This window comes from Lactuca virosa, chromosome 8 (assembly GCF_052849685.1).
Source record: "Lactuca virosa cultivar CGN04683 chromosome 8, Lactuca_virosa_CGN04683_v6, whole genome shotgun sequence".
NCBI lineage: Eukaryota > Viridiplantae > Streptophyta > Magnoliopsida > Asterales > Asteraceae > Lactuca > Lactuca virosa.
Window position 1 is genome coordinate 92,355,965 of NC_136433.1, and position 21,764 is coordinate 92,377,728.

Here is a 21,764-nt window from a genome sequence, read left to right on the forward strand (position 1 = left end):
AATAAAATCCACAAATTTTGTGTAGTTATCGTATGCTGACTTGCCATTTCATTATTTTATTTATCTTTCAACACCTGTTTTTATTAATACTTAAATAGAGTATTCCTTTATACATTAATCATCACCTATGTTTTATACAGGGCACATCTAAATATATTTTTTATCAATGGAAAAATGTATAAAGTTTTCTATTGTGTTTATAGACATCATCTATACTAAAAAAAGAGTAAACCATATTTATCAGAACGATCTATATCAAACCGTTCCAATGTCCATCGAGGGTTAAGGTGATCATGGTAGGCACCATGGTTTTTTTCTAAAATATTTATCGTACCAATTATAGTCCAACTATAGTTAGTTCTACTGTACGAAGTATAATTGATACCAACAATTTTAGTTGATACAAATTGATAATAGTATATAATGGAAATTATAATGGGAAATGCTAGTTTTCCATTATCCCACGTTGGTAGGAGAATAAATATTTAATGGATTATATAATGTTTTTCTCCTGATAGACCTTCAAAGGCTTTAAGTGAATCAAAAGATAGGTCAAGTCCACATGCGATTTAAAAACCTTTAAGGATAAAAGCTTCTTCTGTGCACTTGTTTTATTAGTCGAAGATCTACAACTATGAGGTTGGTTTTACTTTATTGTGCCGTCTTGTACAACTATGAGGTTGGTTTTACTTTATTGTGTCGTCTTTTAATTTGTTTGATAATCTTCTTCCACCTCTTTCTTATAATCAGATATGACCGCGGATGATCAATTTGGTTTCTGGACGAAACTTGGTAACTGTTAATAATAATTGGATTTATTATTCGCAACTAATCGATATATAATTCTCAATATTATTTGACGGTTTTTCTTGCATGTTTATTTTATATAATATTCAACACTATCTACAAAAAACACAAATAAACATGAAGTTGAAGACAAAATATAAAAGAACAAACAATAACCAATACTTCGAAATCTACATAATGCTTTAATCATCACACATCGATTATAGGATGGAAGCAAATATAAATTTCTAACACTCTGATTAAAAAATTGATTTGAAATAACTTCGTAGTTATATGTTTTTTTGTTGGTAAAAACTATTCTTCTTCAAAATATAATGTTTGGTTTTCTTTATCAATGAATACACAATCTTTGGTTATGTTGTTCCTTAAAAGAAGCAGTTTCGACAAGTATTTTTTTTCTATGATATATAATAATGTTTTAATGTGTTTATGGTGTACATGTACGTCTGTACGATATTATTCTATCTAGGAGATTAGTTGAAGAAGTAAATAAAGTAAAAGAACTTTTAAAGTCAAAAATTTTAGTTAAGAAGTTAAGAGTTTTAAAACTTCTTTTGAAATATAAAGTATCGATGCAAATAGTTGTGTTTGTCCATGTAAAAGGAAGTATACACTTGAACTTTTATATGAATACAGTTTGGGTCATAAATCACCGAGTACTCATTTTAAATTGTTAGCAGATGTTAGCACCAATGGTGTTGATGTTGAATACTTTTTGTTGATAGACTTTACTAGATATCAAAAGGTGGTTGGAAAACTCATTTATTTAACACTTACCAAACCAAACATCTCAATTGTGATTTAAACTTTAAGTCGATTCAAGCACTCCTTTAAAGGGGTCTCACTTTAAATTGACAACTAGGGGTTTAATATATCTAAAAAATAGTTTTGGAAAGGGTGTTACTATAAATATATCATTGAACTGAAGTATAGTTTATTGTGATGTTGATTGGGAAAAATGTTTAAGTACTTCAAGGTCAACCACTAGTTTTGTTTGGTTCTTGGAGATTCCTTAATATATTGGAAAACTAAAACAACAATTATTCATCCTCAAATAAATCAAAATACATGTCATTTAGCTTTTGTAGCATGTGTAATAATTTGGTTCATTAAGTTGCTAAGAGATTTGAATGTAAATTATTAGTTGAAAGTTGAAAATTGGGTAATAATAATTTTGCCATTAAACTGTTGTTGAATATTGTTTTTCATGAATGTATAAAGTACCTTGAGATTAATGTACATTTGCTAAGGGAAAAGGTATTTGATGATATCGTTAAAGTTATTAAAAGGTATATTGATTCAATTATCGTTACTAAAGGGTTGAGTGTGTGCAACACAATTATCTTTGTGGAAAACTAAAGTTGGTAGACCAATTCCAAAATTAAGATTTGGGGTATTAAATTGTACAACATATTCACTATTGATTTTGGACGTATAATTGGTTTATATCAATCTAACTTTAATTGTATAGTGCATGGTATTTATTGAGATTATTGAGTACTGTTTTGAGTTGCTGAAAAAATAAAGGGTATGAATGGTGTAGTTGAAATTAGAGGGGTGGTGTTACAGATCAGTTGAAGTTGTGGTACTGCTTATGGAATGTGCTCGACACAAACAACACATCCTACTTGTTTCATAGTTGGTACATGTTATTTTCAAAAATCATCCAAATGTTTTCCTCTCAAAGAGTCTTCTTCATCCTCATTAAGGTTCGTGTTAGGGTTTTACAACATTTTGAAAACCTTTTTTGTAACTAAGTTGTTGATCATGGTTTTGTTCTATGATTGATTAGTTTCTTGTTTGAATCCGTTGTAGTAGTATGTTTGTGTTAAAATGTATTTTTCAACAGCATATAGTTATATCATTGTTGAGTTTATGAGCTTAGACTTTATATGTCTAAACACATTTGAAAAAAAAAAGTAATGAAATTTAAATAGTTTTATTTGAGAAAGGAAATCGATTATGATTTACATAAATGAAAACAAACTATAATGATTTTGGTAATTTACTGTTTGGTTCACACTTTTTGAGGTGGCCCAGCCTATCATTCATTCTAAAATCTTATAGTGAAATTGTGTAACATCTTGTGTCTGGTCATTTCTTAATCCAGGGTCGTGGGCCGAAAGTCGATTGTGTGAAAGCTTTGGGCCTTAAGGGGGTAAAGTTAGGCCCTTTGGGAGGTGATAATGATGGTTGTGAGGTCTAAACCCTTAAATTGTGTTTTGGGTCGAAGGGTAGAAAAGAGAAAAATCATAGACCGTCTTCTTGCATGAATTACAACTTTTAGTTCAAGAAGTTTTTAGTACAAGATATCTAGATAATATTGTGGGCTCTTCAATATCTTTTCGTGCATATAAAGAACGCCAAAATCAAAGTTGAAATGAAGAAGTTGTGGTAGTTTGAAAGTGTGTTGAATTTGGAAGGATGGTGGTACGCTGTGCGTACCAGCATCTCAAATTCGCACCTTCAAGAACGTATGCAAGGTGTACCATTTGGTACGCAGGTCGTACGCGATCAGAACGCAAACCCTAAATCTGGGGGTTTGAGCCCTATTTAAGCTCCTTAACTCCTCTAAACCTCTTCCATTCTCAACCTCTATATCTCTAACGTCCTCCCTTGAAACTATAACCCTAGTTTGAGCCTTGTAAGCTAAAGAGTGTGCTTTTTGGTACATTTGAAGGAAGAAGAAGGTGGTAATAGTGCTTGAAAGCTTGAAGCAACTTTAGATATGGAAGTTATCCTCCCTTATTCATCTCCATAAGGTATAAAGTCTGTACCTTTATGCCTCTATTGATAGATCTAGCTTAGTTGTTAAAGTTATGTCCTTTTTGTCCCACAAATTGGTTGATTTGAGTGTGGGTTGCTCCAGATCTTGTGAGGTGCATTTCCAAGTGTATATGAGGGTGTTAAGTCACAAAAATGCAATCTTTATCTTTTCCTTCCATTCATGCATGTGTTATGAAACTTATAATCTAATGATAAGTTAGGGTTTTGGATTTGGACTCTTCCTAGCCATGCAAAATCATAAAGTTGGAAACTTTATGATTTAGGATGTTAATTTGGACCTATAACTGAGCTCTGGACAAAAGGTCTTAATGGCTAAACTGCTTAATGGAATGTTGGAATCAGTTAGCGTACGTTGGGCCTACCTGGGAGTACGCCTAACATACTAGGCTTGAATCGCGTACGTTGGGTGTAGGTTGGAGTACACGGGACGTACTCAGCCTGCCTTGGACATTGAATTTCGTTGATTCTATTGACCATTGGCTTTTTGATAAAGTTTGACTTTGGATCAAACTTGGGTTTTTGATTGTTGATTAAGATCTTACCTGTTTTTAGTTATTAGAGGATTCGCAGGAGCAAGCAGTGCAGAAAGGGAAGCGTGTCTCAGTATTTCGGGGTTCTTCATTTCAGGTGAGTTTCTCCTCACTGTACCCGTGGGTCGAAGGCACCAATGTCGGCACACTGCTTTGATTGTCATTTATAGGAGGATGCCCTAGGGACTGTATGAAGTCACATAGGATAGACTGAGGACTTTTGATCTAGGTTTTCCTATTTATTCCTTTTTTGGTTGTGGCTCTAGAGTAGGATCTTCTGTCCGGGTGGCTATCTCACTTCTGGTTACATATGGTTACGCATTCCATGTTGATTTGGTCACGTATCATTATGTATAGGATGTTGCTATGTTGTAATGATCTATTATATATATATATATATATATATATATATATATATATATATATATATATATATATCCTAGTGTGATAGTATGTAGCAGTAGTGGTATACTGGTTAGAGTACCAGTAGGCATGTTATTGTCTAGTGTAGTGTCCTAAGGATTGTACGTAGTCATGTAAGATATCATGAGAACTCCTGATCTAGGATTTCTTGCTTGTTCCTTATTTGGTTGTGGCTCTAGAGTAGGATCATCTTTTCAGGTGGGTATCTCACCTCTGGTTACGTATTGCATGGAGGTTAGCTGGTAGTGGAGCAGTGTGATGTAAGAGATCTAGTAGGTGGCATCGAACTGTATGATTGATATTGCCTGTATAATGTGCCTACTTGATCATTATTTGTTTATATGTCGACATATGGTGGTGGTTGAGGTTTACGCGGTCTTTTTGAGTGATGTAGGCAAAGATACTTAGTGCGGGCCAGATGCAAGCCGTAGGCACGGAGGCTCGAGATGAGCAGTTGGGTTGAGGGGACAAGCCAACACACCCTAGGTCTTCTAGTCTGATGACTGATTGGACCCGTTGCATATTGGCATTCCAGTCCAGCGACTGATTGGGCCAAGTAATCCAACACGATGATTATGAACCCGATATACATGCTAGCATGTTTGTTGTATGGGGTATTTTGGAAAAAATCACTAACCTTTATGCTTACCTAGTTGTTTATGTTTTAGGTTCTATCAGTGATTGTGGAAAGGCAAAGGCGGGACTGTACACATGCATCAACAACATAGAGGATTTCGCGTTATTTATATTACTCTGATTTTTGATAAATGTAATTCGTAATAAATGGTTTTTCTTAAAATTGTTTTATAATTTGGAAGTTTTACCTTAATAAAAATGAAAATAGGATGTTACAAGTTGGTATCAGAGCTCTGATTCTAGCGAACTGGAGGAACACTTGTGTGAATCCAAACTCAAACTAGGATTCGAGAATTTTCACTAAACGTTTTTGAAAAGGAAATTTATAACAAAAGGGTTTTGTTAGGGACATGGGCTCGTTCTCTTGTTGTGTTCTTGTTTGATTGTTGGCTTGGGATCGGGAACGCGAACCTTGACTTAACCTTGGTTTTACAAGAAGATGCGGTGAGTACAGTCAGCCAGAGCCCGAACAGGAGAGTGGTTCCCAAAATACTGATACTTGTTATTTATGCTGAATTTGAACTTGTTGATATATGAATTGTTAGAAAAGCATGCTGGTGGATAATATAAGGTTCTCATAGGGACTGTTGGATAGAAGTTCTTGATTTCAGTGACGCCTTATGATATAGGGAATTGCTTGCTATATGTTACTTGATTGTGTGATTGCTACGTGTATGTTGATTAGTTGTACATGGTCGGGATTAAATAGACTTCGAATGATCGAGTTAGCCTTACTTCATGTTCCTTGTTTGGTTGTGGACATAGGGCAGAGTCGATTATTCGACAGTCTATCTGACCCCGTATTGTGTACAACAATCATGCACAAAAGCAACCAGTAGTGCGGAGTGAGGATAATCCTTCGAGGAGTACCTAGGAAGTTAGTTGTAGCTCGTAAGGGAAGTAGGTACTAGCACACCTAGGAGTGGTCTAGTACAGTGACTTAGGACATTGGGATGAATTCTGAGTCGACTACGGATAAGTGTTGAATGTAGTATGGGCCCGTACTACTGAAAGCACATGATATGTATAAGATTCAGGTGGAACCTTGAGGTTGCTAAGGAACTAATAGGAGTGTGGTCTGGTGTGTTAAGCACTATGTTTTGATGTCTGATTTTTTTTCCATGGTATATTTTCAGTATGACGGCTATTGGAGTTTCAAGATCAGGTGTTGGTAGCATTAAGAGAGCAAGTCTGAGTTAGGAGGAGATCCATGGGATCATTGCTGTCGGAGTGGCCAAGGCGACCAGGGAGGTGATTCCGGAGTTGTTTGGTTCGGTCAAGACCATGTTGATCGAGGAGTTTGACCGACATTATGTCGCCGTTCCGCAGGTAGCTGCTATCGTAACAACAACAGTTGTCGCCATTGTAGGATCTCAGAGGGGCGGGGTGATGCAATACCGAGAGTTTAGTTATACGAATCCTCCGGAATTCAGAGGCGACAGGGACCCAATTATCGTTTTGAGATGGATTTCTGATGTGGAGGGGTGTTTCTTCATGTGTTTGTGTCCTAAGAACCAGAAGGTGAAATTTGCGCTTAATATTCTTTGCTGGGGTGCGAAGGATTGGTGAGAGTTTGTGACTTAGGTATTTTTGCAGGCAGAGCGAGCCGCAGTGACTTGGGAGCACTTTCTGGATATGTTCCGTGCAGAGTATGTTCCTCTTATGGAGCGTGAACGACTGGCCCAGGACTACCTGTCGCTCAAGAAGACGTCGAAGTCGGTGACGGAGATCACCAGGATGTTTATGGAAAGAGCTATTTTCTGCTCAAAGTATGTCGCTTCAGAGCAGGTGCAAATGTCTCGATACTTGAGCATGCTCAAAACGGAAATTCGAGAGTTTGTATCGAACCAATAGTGCCGGACCTTGGCTGAGTTGTTGTTAAGTTCCAGGAGGAGAGAGATTGAGTTAGAGATCCAACAGAAGGAGGAGAGGTCAGCTTCAGATCAGTATCAGCCAGTGGCTAAGCATTTCAAGTCCGTCGACCCGTGTTCAGGATCAACTGATTGGAGGAGTTCTAAGTGTGGCAGGTGAGGGAAGTTTCATGATGGAAGGTTCCGGTATTTTGTATGTCGCAGGTGTGGCGAGGAGGCTCCTTTTGGTAGGGAATGTAGGCGGAGTACCGCGAGTTTGCTTCCATTGCGGCCGAGATGGCTACATCAGAACTCGTTGTCCCTTTTACATTTTTGGTGATGTGATGGACCCTACACCCCTAACTTGGCAGTTACCCGACGGTCGTCGTGGGACGGCTGGAGTCCCGAAGACCAAGGTTTGAGTTATTATTTCTTCTATTTAGTTGATTGTCGTAGTGTTGGTGTTCATCTGTAATTTTTGTTTTGAAGTTCAGTTGTAATATTGGATGATCAGTTAAATGGAATTATCTTATTTAACTATGTTTTGAGTTGATTTCTTATTATGAATGGATTAATTATAATGGTCCTCGGTTGCATGTGTGTTGGAAGTTGTGAATGTTGTGTGGGATTAGGCTCTCCTTTGTACCTGGATACCAGTGGTGGGGATCAAGTAGTAGAGTTCAAGTTGGTCTGGGTATCGAAGGATTGTAAAGTTGTCAGATTGTAGCATATTCCAAGTGGGGGAGAGTGGAACCTCGTAGCAGGAAGACCTTATTCTAAGGTTCAGTTCTCAGTCGAATTTCTCCAAGTTCAAGACTTCCGCACAACTTTTGAATCTTCCAATTTCGCATCAAGATCATCGTCGGCTGTTGGATTTCCCTCGAGTCGTATTAGTTTTTAGTTGCGATAGAAATCTATAGGGTGTGCTTGTGCTTTAGACTCTAGAGTATTTAGAGCCCATGTTGAGGGATGTGATGAGGGCTTCCTTGTCTGTTCTATTCTGATTGGAGCTTGGAAGTCGGAGTCACGACCCAATGGCCTGATAGGGTTAGTTAGGTCTTGTTGGGATCGATGTGCATCTTGTTAGTCTGCGATAGCTGTTGTTGGTGACGGGTTTTAGGTAAAATAAATAAACAAGAAAACAATTCCTAAGTTCACATGTAACCTACTTTGGATCGATGTTTTAACTATTGAACATATAACTTTGAATTGCAAAAACAAGAACCCTAAGAGAAGAGGCTATTTTCGAAAATAACTAATTAGGGTTTTAGAATCACATACCTTTCAATTGTTAAAGTAAACAATTGATAATCCTTTTGATCTTGATCTTCTTGGAAGCCTAGCACGTCAATTGTAATGTCTCTAATGGAATCACACCCAAGAGTTGGCAAGAAGGAAACTATGGAGAGAAAGAGAGAGAGAGGAGGATGAGGAGGAGTATTCAATTTTAGCCTAGGGTTTATTCAAGAAGGAGTGGCCGAATTTAGGAGCTATAAGGCTCCTTATATAGTTGAGGCAACTAGGGTTTAAGGGATAACCCTAATGTTCCTTTGCTTAAGGTCCAAGCTAATCAAGAGGCCTTATCCAAGGCCCTTGGACGAAATCATTAGGGTTTCCCCTAAGAATTTCGTCCACCCCCTCCAAGGGGGTTCTGGAATGTTCCTTCTAACTATTTAATAATTGCAAACTATTCCTTATACTTTATAATTAATACAATTAACCCCAAAATTAATTCCAATTAATTTCTGGTTAACTATTAATTGAATATTATGATTTCTAATTAATATATTATTTTCATAACACATTAATAAATCATTTATATTAATTTATTAATCTTATAATAAATTAATTTCTCTCCTTTCATAATTTCCTTGTCGAATTGCTAGGTTTGAGGGCAACTCAAAATGATTGTACTACTATCAATTCAAGTACATACCAATTATAGTTATGGGCTTAGACACCTAATCTAACAGTCTCCCACTTGGATAAATCTATAACTATAATTGCTAGTATGACCTCTAAATCGACCAACAAATTATAGCTTCCAAAAGCTGTTGCTGAACTCTGACCCGGTCAGTTACGTGTCCTAAGATAAGGGATCATATAATCCTTCGTTCTGCAAGGTATCCCCGAACATAAGACATGGAATGCAATCAATCTCTTTGTCCCGAATCTATGTTTCCCGATTTCTGATTTGTGATTATTTAGGACTTCTAATTGAACACATCAATTTAGTCCTGACTGGCCCCAACACATAAGTCAACACCAAATCATCGAGGGGCCCCACAAATATTGATTTTCTAGTTAGGGCAAAAGGAACGAATAAACGTCGACTCATATGTTTGCATCTTTTACTCATCAAACTACACATGACAATACGTTTTATAACATCAAGTTACTGATGCGTTTACGTATCACCAATGTATAACCGACTTGTAAATTACAAATCATATTTCTCTGTTTCAAGATTATAAGATATTATCGTCTCAGTATTACTCGTGATGAATTCCATGAAGTAATACTCTGAGCGAGGGTTTATCCAATACTCAAATCTCCATTTCTAAGTACTCATGAACATTGCAACAACTATATTGCTATGTCTAACTCCCTTAGACAATCTGCAATCCGATTCATGACAGTTTTAATTCACTACTTACTTCCAAAAGTACGAACGACTATGGAATTTGAATAATCATATTATCCGGGAAGTAAAACATGCAAAATATGAAACAATAATAACCAATTGACAGAATGCAGTAAACAAACTCATAAATAATACTTTATTACTTAATCACCAAAAGTTAATTACATTTACTTGTTACAAGTTTCAGAATAAAACAAATCTAACTGCTAAAACTAATATCATATTTTAGTCCAATGCTCCGAGCATGCGGAATGTGCTTAACCCTACTCAGACCCTTTGTCAAGGGGTCTGCTGGGTTATCCTCAAATGATACCCTCTTTACGACAAGATGACCTTTTTCTACTATGTGTCTGATAAAATGGTACTTTCTGTCGATATGTCTGGTTTTACCATGATCACTAGGTTCCTTTGTTAAGGCAACCACTCCTTCATTATTGCAGAACAATTCCATAGGCTCCTGAATGGTTGGAACAACTCTGAGATCTCCGATGAATTTCCTCAACCAAGCTGCTTCTTTCGACGCTTCACTCGCTGCTATGTATTCTGATTCACAAGTAGAATCAGCCACCGTATCTTGCTTGGAACTTTTCCAAGTAACTGCTCTTCCGTTCAGTAGAAATACCCAGCCAGATTGAGAACGGAAGTTGTTCCTATCCGTTTGAAAGCTGACATCACTGTAACCATCTACTCTCAAAGTATCACTGCTACCAAGGACAAGGACCCAATCCTTTGTCCTTTGCAAATACTTGAGTATATTTTTAACCACTATCCAATGAGCTCTACCCAGATTTCCGTGATAGCGACTGACCATGCTCAAAGCAAAGGCCACATCAGGGCGAGTACATGTCATAGCGTACTTGATCGATCCGACAACGGAAGCATAAGGTACACGACTCATGTCGGCTATTTTCTCATCTGTACTCGGGCATTGAGTCTTACTCAATTTGGTATTTCTCTGGATAGGTAGCTCTCCCTTCTTGGAATTTTCCATACTAAACCTCTTTAGTACCTTGTCCAAGTATGTACTCTGACTAAGTCCAATTAGTCTTTTCTTTCTATCTCTCAATATTCTAATCCCAAGAATATATGCAGCTTCTCCAAGGTCTTTCATGGAAAAACACTTTCCAAGCCAAGACTTAACGTTTTTCAAGGTTGGAACGTCGTTACCAATGAGTAATATGTCATCGACATATAACACCAGAAAAGTTACTATACTCCCACTAGCCTTGATATACACGCAGGACTCATCTTCACTCCTAGAGAAACCAAACTCTTTGACTTTCTCATGGAAACAAATATTCCGGTTGCGAGATGCTTGTTTCTGATGGGTTTTGAGCATTCTAACACTTCCTAAGTGTACATGCAACCCTAATAACCTTGGATCTATGTTTGTCTAATAATCATGCAAAGTTGAATTCCAAGGTTATATTCCTATCTAGCATACATGGGGAACATTTTTAACTTGAATGAAAGATAGAATAACTTACCTTGTTGTTGATTATGATCCTTGAAACCTTGTGAGCCTAGCACCCCAAGTGTGATGCCTCATATGCTTCACACAACACCAAATGCAAAGGAGTAAACTTTGAGAGAATCTTACACTTGCAAAATCGGCTCTAGCCCTCTTGTTTCTTGTGTCTAGCCTCTTTTGGTGGAGAATGGGTTTCTTATATAGTGTTGACACATCTAGGGTTACACCATGTAAACCCTAATGTGTCACGACTCTTCATTTCCATGACCCATGGGTTTGTAACTCCCATGGAGCATCCTATGGGTGGAACCCAACTTGATAATCCATGGAGCCTCTTAGCCCACTATATAAGATATGGAAGATTTACATAATCTACCCATATATTTAATTAGTTATCTTTTGATCACTTAATTAATTCTAAATCAATTCTTGATCAAACTAATTAAATAATATTATTAATATATTAGAACTTATAATATATTAATAAATCATAAGTGTTATTTCTCTCATTTTAGTTTATCCAATTGCATGGTGCCATTCAACCCAAATGGACCATGCCGGGTCGGGTCAAGTACATACCAGAAATAGTTATGGACTTAGACACCTTATCCAACAGTCTCCCACTTGGATAAGTCTAATAACTATAACTGCAATACTTCAGGAACCGATCGGCAATCGTAGCTCTTTCAAGGTCTCTCGGAACTGAGAAGATGATGATACGCCATTTAAGATAAGTGATCATATAATCCTCTGTTCTAGATATCAGCCGGACAAATACATGGAACAGTGTCTTACTTTGTGTCCAGCAGTTTGTTTCCTGATTTTCGATTTGTTTGACATAAAACTCAATTGAACACATCAACTTAGTTCTGACCGGGCCCGGTACATAGGTCAAAACAAAATCATCGAGGGGCCCAGATATCAGCTTCTAATCCAAGAAGGAACAGATAAACTTCGACTCATATGTTTGTTCTACTAATCATTGAATTATACACAAGAGCACGTTTTATAACATCGAGTTACCAATGCGTTTTCGTACAATCAATGCATAACCAACTCATAAGTAACAAATCATATATCTAGGTTTGAAGACTTATATGATATTACCGTCTCACGATCACTCGAGATAAATTCCATGAAGTGATTCCAGTGAGCGTGGGTTGAGTCCAATGCTCAGAACTTATGAGCACTCATGAGTGTTGTAGCCATGTCCAACAACTTAAACCTCTGCAACCAATCATGACAGTCTTGATTCATACCTACTTCCGACATATGACCGACTACGGAGGTTCGAATAATATGATATACCAAACAAAATTATTCTGGAAGTCAAAACATGCAAAAGAAATATAGTAAACGATCGACAAGAGATAGCAACACTTTACTCATAAATAAAACACCTTTTATTCATCATCTAATGTCAATTACACTTTACAAATTTCAAGGTTATCTAACTACTAAATCTAATATCATCCTTCAGCCCTATGCTCCGAGCATGCTGGAGATGCTTAACCCGAGTCAGTCCTTTCGTGAGGGGATCTGCTGGATTCTCATCCGATGATACCCTCTTTGCCACGAGGAGTCCTTCTTCTATTCGATGTCTGATGAAATGGTATTTTCTGTCGATGTGTCTGGATCTCCCGTGATCCCTTGGTTCCTTGGCTAAGGCAACTGCACTTTCACTATCACAGAAAATTTCCATTGGCTCTTTAATAGCTGGTACAACTCCAAGGTCTCCAATGAAGTTCTTCAGCCATATCGCCTCCTTTGCTGCCTCGCTAGCTGCTATATACTCTGATTCGCAAGTTGAATCAGCCACTGTCTCTTGCTTGGAACTCTTCCAAGAAATTGCTCCTCCATTTAAGGTAAAGACCCAGCCTGACTGAGAGCGGAAATTATCCCTATCAGTCTGAAAGCTAGCATCACTATACCCTACAACTCTCAAGTCTTCACTCCCACCGAGGGTAAGGACCCAGTCCTTAGTCCTCCGTAGGTACTTGAGGATATTCTTTACCGCAGTCTAGTGTGCCTTGCCAGGGTTCCCCTGATACCTGCTAACCATGCTCAAAGCAAAGGCTACATCAGGTCAAGTACACTTCATAGCATACATGATCGATCCTACAGCCGAAGCATAAGGTATTCGACTCATTTCTGCTATCTCAGCCTCAGTACTAGGGCTTTGTGTCTTACTCAATCTGGCATTACTCTGGATGGGTAACTCTCCTTTCTTGGAGTCCTGCATGTCGAATCTCTTCAACACCTTATCCAAGTAAGTACTCTGACTAAGTCCAATTAGTCTTTTACTCCGGTCTCTCAAGATCCTTATCCCTAGAATATAGGCAGCTTCTCCTAGGTCCTTTATAGAGAAACACTTCCCAAGCCAGGACTTAACTTCCTGTAGAGTTGGGATGTCATTTCCTATGAGTAGTATGTCATCCACATACAATACCAAAAAGCTAACTATACTCCCACTAGCCTTGACATATACACAAGATTCATCTTCACTCCTAGAAAAGCCAAATTCTTTGACTTTCTCATCAAAGCAAAGATTCCATCTGCGAGGTGCTTGCTTTAACCCATAAATGGATTTCCCAAGCTTACACACTTTATTAGGGTACTCTGTATTGACAAAACCCTCTGGCTGACTCATGTAAACATCCTCAGCCAACTTTCCATTAAGGAAAGCGGTTTTGACATCCATTTGCCATATTTCATAGTCATGAAATGCAGCTATGGCTAACAGAACCCTAATAGACTTAATCTTGTCCACTGGAGAAAAGGTCTCATCATAATCAACTCCCGGAGTTTGTGAGAAACCCTTTGCAACCAGTCGTGCCTTATAGGTGTGTACATTACCATCCATGTCGGTCTTCTTCTTGAAGATCCATTTGCACCCTATAGTCTTACGACCTGGTACATTCTCAACCAAGTTCCAAACTTGATTGTCATACATGGACTGTATCTCGCTGTCCATTGCCTCTTTCCACTTGGCTGACTCAGGGCCTGCCATGGCTTCCGCGTAACTGTTAGGTTCATCCAGACCTATCAGTGTCTCATCACTGATAAGTGTATCACCTTCCGCAGTAATATGAAATCCATAGTAATGCTCAGGTGCATTCCTAACCCTTGTGGAACGCCTCAGAGGTACAGACTTGTCAATTGGCTCAACAGAAGTTTCCTCCTCAAGTTGAGTGCTAGGGTTTGAAGTTCCTTCACCACTTGACTCTCGAATTTCTCAAGGTCAACTTGCCTCCCACTGTCTCCTTGGCTTATGAACTCTCTCTCTCGAAAGAAAGCCCTCCTAGCTACAAATACCACATTCTCACTAGGTCTGTAGAAGATGTAACCAAAGGATTTCTGTGGGTAGCCGATGAAAATACACCTCTCACTTCGAGGTTTGAGCTTATCATGAGTCTCGCATCTCACGAAAGCCTCGCAACCCCAAATCTTAATGTGGTCTAGTTTGGGTACTTTACCAGTCCACATCTCATGAGGAGTTTTGGCAACTTTCTTTATGGGAACTAGATTAAGGATATGGGCGACAGTCTCTAAGGCATACCCCCAAAATGAGATTGGTAGCGAAGCTCGACTCATCATGGAACGAACCATATCCAACAAGGTTCGATAACGCCTCTCAGCTACACCATTCAACTGCGGTGTCCTGGGAGGTGTCAATTGTGAGACAATCCCACATTCCCTAAGATAGTCGAGGAACTCTGAACTAAGATACTCACCACCTCGATCGGATCGAAGCATCTTAATGTTCCTGCCCAATTGATTCTCGACTTCCTGTTTAAACTCTTTAAACCTCTCAAAAGTCTCTGACTTATGCTTGATTAAGTAAACATATCCATATCTACTGTAATCATCAGTAAAAGTTAAATAATAACGATTAGCATCCCTTGTGGCATGTTTGAAGGGCCCACACACATCCGTGTGTATAAGATCCAGCAAACCTTCACCCCTCTCACAAGAACCTGTGAAGGGTGACTTTGTCATTTTTCCAAGTAAGCATGATTCGCAACTATCATCTGACTTTAGGTCAAATGACTCCAATACTCCATCCTTTTGGAGTTGGCCTATGCGTTTCTTGCTTATATGTCCAAGACGACAATGCCATAATGATGCTTTATCCAAGTTATTATCATTAACAGAATCAATACACAATACATTATTTCCTAAGTTATCAACCACAGATACAGTTTCATACACACCATCACAAGGTAATGCTTTAAAATAAAGAACATTATTAAAGAAAGCATTAATCGAACCAACTTCATTATCAAATGAAAAGGTGAAACCTTGTTTATACAATGCATGCAAGGAAATAATATTTCTTGCCATTTCTGGCGAATAACAACATTTATTCAAATCTAAACTAAACCCACTACTTAGCGATAAAGTATAAACTCCAATCTTGGTGACAGGTAAAGCTTTACTATTCCCCATGATTAAGTTTATTCTTCCATGCTCCACATTCTCACTTCTTCTTAGTCCCTGCAAATCAGAACAGATATGAATACCACAACCGGTATCAAGGACCCAAGAGTTAGAATGGGGTGAGTTATTAGATAAGATAGTGTAAATACCTGCATGGTTGGGTTTAACTTTCCCATCCTTCACATCTTGCTGGTACTTTGGGCAGTTCCGCTTCCAATGTGACTTTTCATGGCAATAGAAGCATTCAGCCTCTTTAGGGTCAGAAGAAGGAGTGACAAAACCTTTCTTGGTTCCACTTGAAGAAGAGCCATCAAGGGTCCTAGCCTTGGTACCCTTCGAAGAGCTCTTCCTCTTCTTCCCTCTACCTTTCCCGATTGCCAAAACCGGGGCGGAGTTTGGAGTAGGAGTGTTAACAACCGACTTACCCTTAAGACATGTTTCTGCGGTCTTGAGGAGTCCCTGAAGTTTGCTGAGTGTGACCACTTCCTTATTCATGTGATATGTCATGCAGAATTGATCATATCACGATGGTAAGGAGTGCAAAATGATATCTATTGCAAGCTCCTCAGGGAAGTTCACATTAAGCTTCAGCAACCGATCCACATACCTTTGCATTTTCTGCATGTGGCTCGTGACGGATTCCCCGTCATTCATCATGGTTGTTATGATAGAGCATATGATTTCATACCTCTCTTGTCGTGCACTTTGATGGTATCTTTCCATCAGATCTTGGTGCATTTCAAAAGGGTAGAAGTCCTCGTAGGACTTTTGGAGTTCCGCTGTCATGGTGGCCAACATGATGCATGTCACTTTTGTAGCATCCCTTTCATGTGCCCGGAAGTCAGCGATCTCCTGGGGAGTTGCAGTGGTCTCATCAATCTCCTTAAGCTCCTTGTCAAGGACATATTCTTTGTCCTCGTAGCGGGTAATCATCCTGATGTTTCTGATCCATTCATTGAAGTTGGATCCATCAAAAGTGACTTTCCCACACAAGTTCATAAGGGTAAAGGAGCCATTAGGATTAGAGCCAGAAGCAGTATTGTTTGAAGACATCTGAAAGAAGAGAACAAGATTAGTTTAGATATTAAGAGAGTCCTTAATAAAACACCCAAATGTAATATTAAGGCTAGGATCCAATCACAATATATTATAACTTAGAAGAGGTATGCCGTAATCCAAGCTATAACATATTTGAAAGGTAGGTGAATGACGATTCACCAATTTCCATTATGAAAAACAAAATATAAATATTAGGTTTTTAATTGGTTCTTAGAAATTCCTAGATTCTTTTGAGATTCAATGAACTTTTCAAAGGCATGTTTCAATCTCGAGTGTGCCCTCCAAGTTTTGTGACTGGGATACCGAGGATCACAAAACGAGGTGTGAAGTAACCATGCAAATCACTTGGTACACTCAATGTTTATTACTCAATCGATGTGCCGGTTAACCACACGAGCTCCACCGACCTATAATAAACTTTAAGTCACCCTTTACCTACCTTGTTAAGTCCAAGTTAGTGTGCCGGTTAACCACACGAGCTCCACTAACGACTTAAACAAAGTGTAAAGTGTAATTTCATGGATTAGCACCTTATTCACATTTTCCTAAAGTAACTAAGATTGGGAATTTAATAAAAGCATTTAGTTACTTTATAATATTCATCATACTTTTAATGAGAATTTATAAGTCCTTGTCCTACCCGTTCGGCTAACGACCCTCCACCGATCAAGGAAGCGGTGGGTGAGAGTGGACACCCATTAAGTTGCCATTTTATAGGCAACAACCTTATACCCCCCTTATAGACCGGCTTCGTGAATGAGGCGTACTAGCGGTAAGACGACTTGACGTTATACATATATATATTAGTAACTTATAATATTATAAAGTATAAGGGTTGAATTTTAACTTTTAAAATTCTAAGGGTTGGAACTAAAGTTTTAATCAAGACTTTACATGTTCCAAAACTTGAGGGCAAGTTTTGTAAACTTCCAAAACTTTTCATTTCTTATAACTTATGAATTAATTGAGTAATAAAAATGAAGACTCTTCATTTTTATAACTCTTGTGTTCTTTTAATGACTTTAATAAAAGTGAGACTTTTGGTTTTCCATAACTTGAGGACAAGTTATGGACTCCATTAAAACACATTATGATCATGAATTAAACTACCATGAAGGTTACAAACAATTCCTATGATCATCTAATCTTCATAAGTTCAAGAACATGAATATGATTACTTTCAAGAATCAAAAAATTACACTTAAAAAACTTGTAATTTTAATAATTGCCATTGTAAATGGATTAGCATAAACATTACACCATCTAAAACAAGCTTTAAAACATCAAAACAGTTTAGGGTAATGTTTCTAGTCCATTTCCAGCAACAAATGTGCAAACTTTCATACGAGCAGAAAACAGAAAAACAATTTTTTTTCAAGCTGTTTGCACAAAAAAAAAAAACAACAAACAAACCTAGGCTCTGATACCATTGATGGGTTTTGAGCATTCTAACACTTCCTAAGTGTACATGCAACCCTAATAACCTTGGATCTATGTTTGTCTAATAATCATGCAAAGTTGAATTCCAAGGTTATATTCCTATCTAGCATACATGGGGAACATTTTTAACTTGAATGAAAGATAGAATAACTTACCTTGTTGTTGATTATGATCCTTGAAACCTTGTGAGCCTAGCACCCCAAGTGTGATGCCTCAAATGCTTCACACAACACCAAATGCAAAGGAGTAAACTTTGAGAGAATCTTACACTTGCAAAATCGGCTCTAACCCTCTTGTTTCTTATGTGTAGCCTCTTTTGGTGGAGAATGAGTTTCTTATATAGTGTTGACACATCTAGGGTTACACCATGTAAACCCTAATGTGTCATGACTCTTCATTTCCATGACCCATGGGTTTGTAACTCCCATGGAGCATCCATGGAGCATCCTATGGGTGGAACCCAACTTGATAATCCATGGAGCCTCTTAGCCCACTATATAAGATATGGAAGATTTACATAATCTACCCATATATTTAATTAGTTATCTTTTGATCACTTAATTAATTCTAAATTAATTCTTGATCAAACTAATTAAATAATATTATTAATATATTAGAACTTATAATATATTAATAAACCATAAGTGTTATTTCTCTCATTTTAGTTTATCCAATTGCATGGTGCCATGCAACCCAAATGGACCATGCCGGGTCGGGTCAAGTACATACCAGAAATAGTTATGGACTTAGACACTTTATCCAACAGTTTCAATCCATAAATGGATTTCTCAAGCTTACACACTCTATTGGGAAACTTTGCATCAACAAAACCCTCTGGCTGATTCATGTAAGCATCCTCAACCAACTTCCCGTTAAGGAAAGCAGTCTTGACATCCATTTGCCAGATTTCATAGTCATGAAAGGCAGCTATGTGAGCAATATCATAATAGATTTAATCTTGGCTACTGGTGAGAAGGTCTCATCATAGTCAACCCATGGGGTTTGAGTGAAACCTTTTGCAACCAGTCGAGCCTTGAATGTATGTACATTTCCATCCATGTCGGTCTTATTTTTGAAGATCCATTTGCACCCAACTGTCTTTCGACCTGGTTCATTATCAACCAAATTCCAAACATGGTTGTCATACATGGACTTTATCTCGTTGTCCATTGCCTCTTTCCACTTGGAAGCCTTTGGGACTGCCATTGCTTCCCTGTAATTAGTTGGTTCATCCAGATTTACCAGTGTCCTATCACTGATAAATGTGTCACCGTCTGAAGTAATATGGAAACCATATAACTCAGGTGGCACACTAACCCTAGTGGATCTTCGAAGAGGTAATGAGTTATCAATTGGTTCAACAGGAACTGTTTCCTATGGTTAAGTGCTAGTGTCATCTAAGGTTCCTTCATTAGCTAACTCTTGAATTTCTTCAAGGTCAATGGTACTCCCACTGTCCTCTTTGAATATGAGCTCTCTTTCTAGAAAGACTCCTCTTCGTGCTACAAAGACCACGTTTTCACTAGGTCTGTAGAACAAATATCCAAAAGACTGTTTTGGGTAACCAATGAAAACACATTTCTCACTTCTAGCTTCTAGCTTGTCGTGAGTTTCTCGTCTTACGAAAGCTTCACAACCCCAAACTTTAATATGTGCTAACGAGGGAACTTTCCCCGTCCACATATCGTGAGGTGCTTTGGCAACCTTCTTTGTAGGGACAAGATTGAGGATGTGAGCGGCTGTATCTAAGGCATACCCCCAAAAATGAATAGGAAGTGAAGCACGAATCATCATAGAACAAACCATGTCTAATAAGGTTTGATTACACCTCTCAGCCACACTATTTAACTGTGGCGTCCTAGGAGAAGTTAATTGTGAAACTATTCCACATTCCTTCAGATAGTCGTTGAACTTGATGCTAAGATACTCTCCGCCTCTATCGGATCTAAGTATCTTTATCTTCCTGACCAATTGATTCTCGACTTCATGTTTAAACTCCTTGAACTTTTCAAAGGTTTCTGACTTATGCTTGATCAAGTAGATATAGCCATATCTGCTATAATCATCAGTAAAAGTCACATAGAATCGATTAGCATCCCTTGTAGTTGATCTGAAGGGCCCACATACATCTATATGTATGAGGTCAAATAGACCTTCACGTCTTTCAGAAGACCCCGTGAATGGTGATTTTGTCATCTTTCCCAAAAGACAAGATTCACACATATCATCTGATTTTAGGTCAAATGATTCAAACACTCCATCCTTTTGGAGTTGGGCTATGTGTTTCTTTTTAATGTGTCCAAGATGACAATGCCACAAGCATGCCTTGTCTACACTATTAGACAAGTCAATATTAAACACACTATTACCTAAGTTATCAACACAAGTCACTGTTTCATACACACCATCATAAGGTAAAGCTTCAAACACAAAATTGCCATTCTTATAAACAAAAATTGAACCATTCAAATCATTCAAAGAATACTTAAAACCTTGTTTGAACAATGCATGAAATGAAATAATGTTTCGCGTCATTTCTGACTAATAACAACAATTCAACAAATCTAATCTAACATCATTATTAAGCAAAAGTTGATAAACTCTGATCTTGGTTACTGGTGAAGACTTTCTGTTTCCCATGATCAAGTTTATCCTCCCTCGCTCCACCTCCTCACTTTCTTTTAGCCCCCTGCAAATCAAAACAGATGTGAAAACCACATCCTGTATCAAGGACCCAAGAACGAGAATATAATGAGTTATTAGAAGAAATAGTATAAATATCTGCTGAAGATGGCTTCACTTTGCCATCCTTGATGTCCTGCAGATACTTTGGGCAGCTTCGTTTCCAGTGCCCCTTGTCATTGCAATAAAAGCATTCAACATCTTTTGGGTCAGAAACATGGGGAATGACAACATTGTGCTTGGCCTTTGGGCCACTGTTAGATGACCCAGCTTGGGCCTTGCCCTTCCAATTTTGCTTAGGAGGACCTTTCCACTTTTTCCCCTTTCCCTGTCCAATAACTAAGACGAGGTCACTAGTAGGAGTGGAGGCTATACTTTTACCCTTTATCCCTGCCTCGGTTGTCTGCAACAAGTTGTGCAATTAGGCCAATGTCTGCTCGGTGTTGTTCAAATGGTTGGTTAGGATGAACTGACCATACCAATCAGACAGTGAGTTTAAGACTATGTCAATGGCCAATTCCTCATCAAACTGCACGTTGAGCTTGACCAAACGCTCTATGTAGCGTTACATTCTTTGCACATGACTAACAACCGAGTCCCCTTCCTTCATCCTACAAGCCATGAGTGACTTGACTACCTCAAAATTTTCTTGACGATCTTGCTTATGGTAATTTTCCATAAGGTCCTTGTTCATCTCAAAAGGTCAGTAGTCCTCATAGTACGTCTGCAGTTCTGGGGACATGGTTGCGACCATGATGCAAGCCACTTTGGTTGCATCGTCATAGTGCTTCTTGTAGGTAGCATATTCTTCGGGAGTAACTTTGGTTTCATCAATCTCTTTGAGCTCCTTATCAAGTACATACTCTTTGTCCTCAAAGAGAAGCGCCATTTTAATGTTACACATTCAATCGCTATAGTTTGAGCCGTCCATAACGACTTTGGAGCAAATGGAGAGCAAAGAGAAGTTGTGGTTGGAGGATGATGAAGCAGAAGTG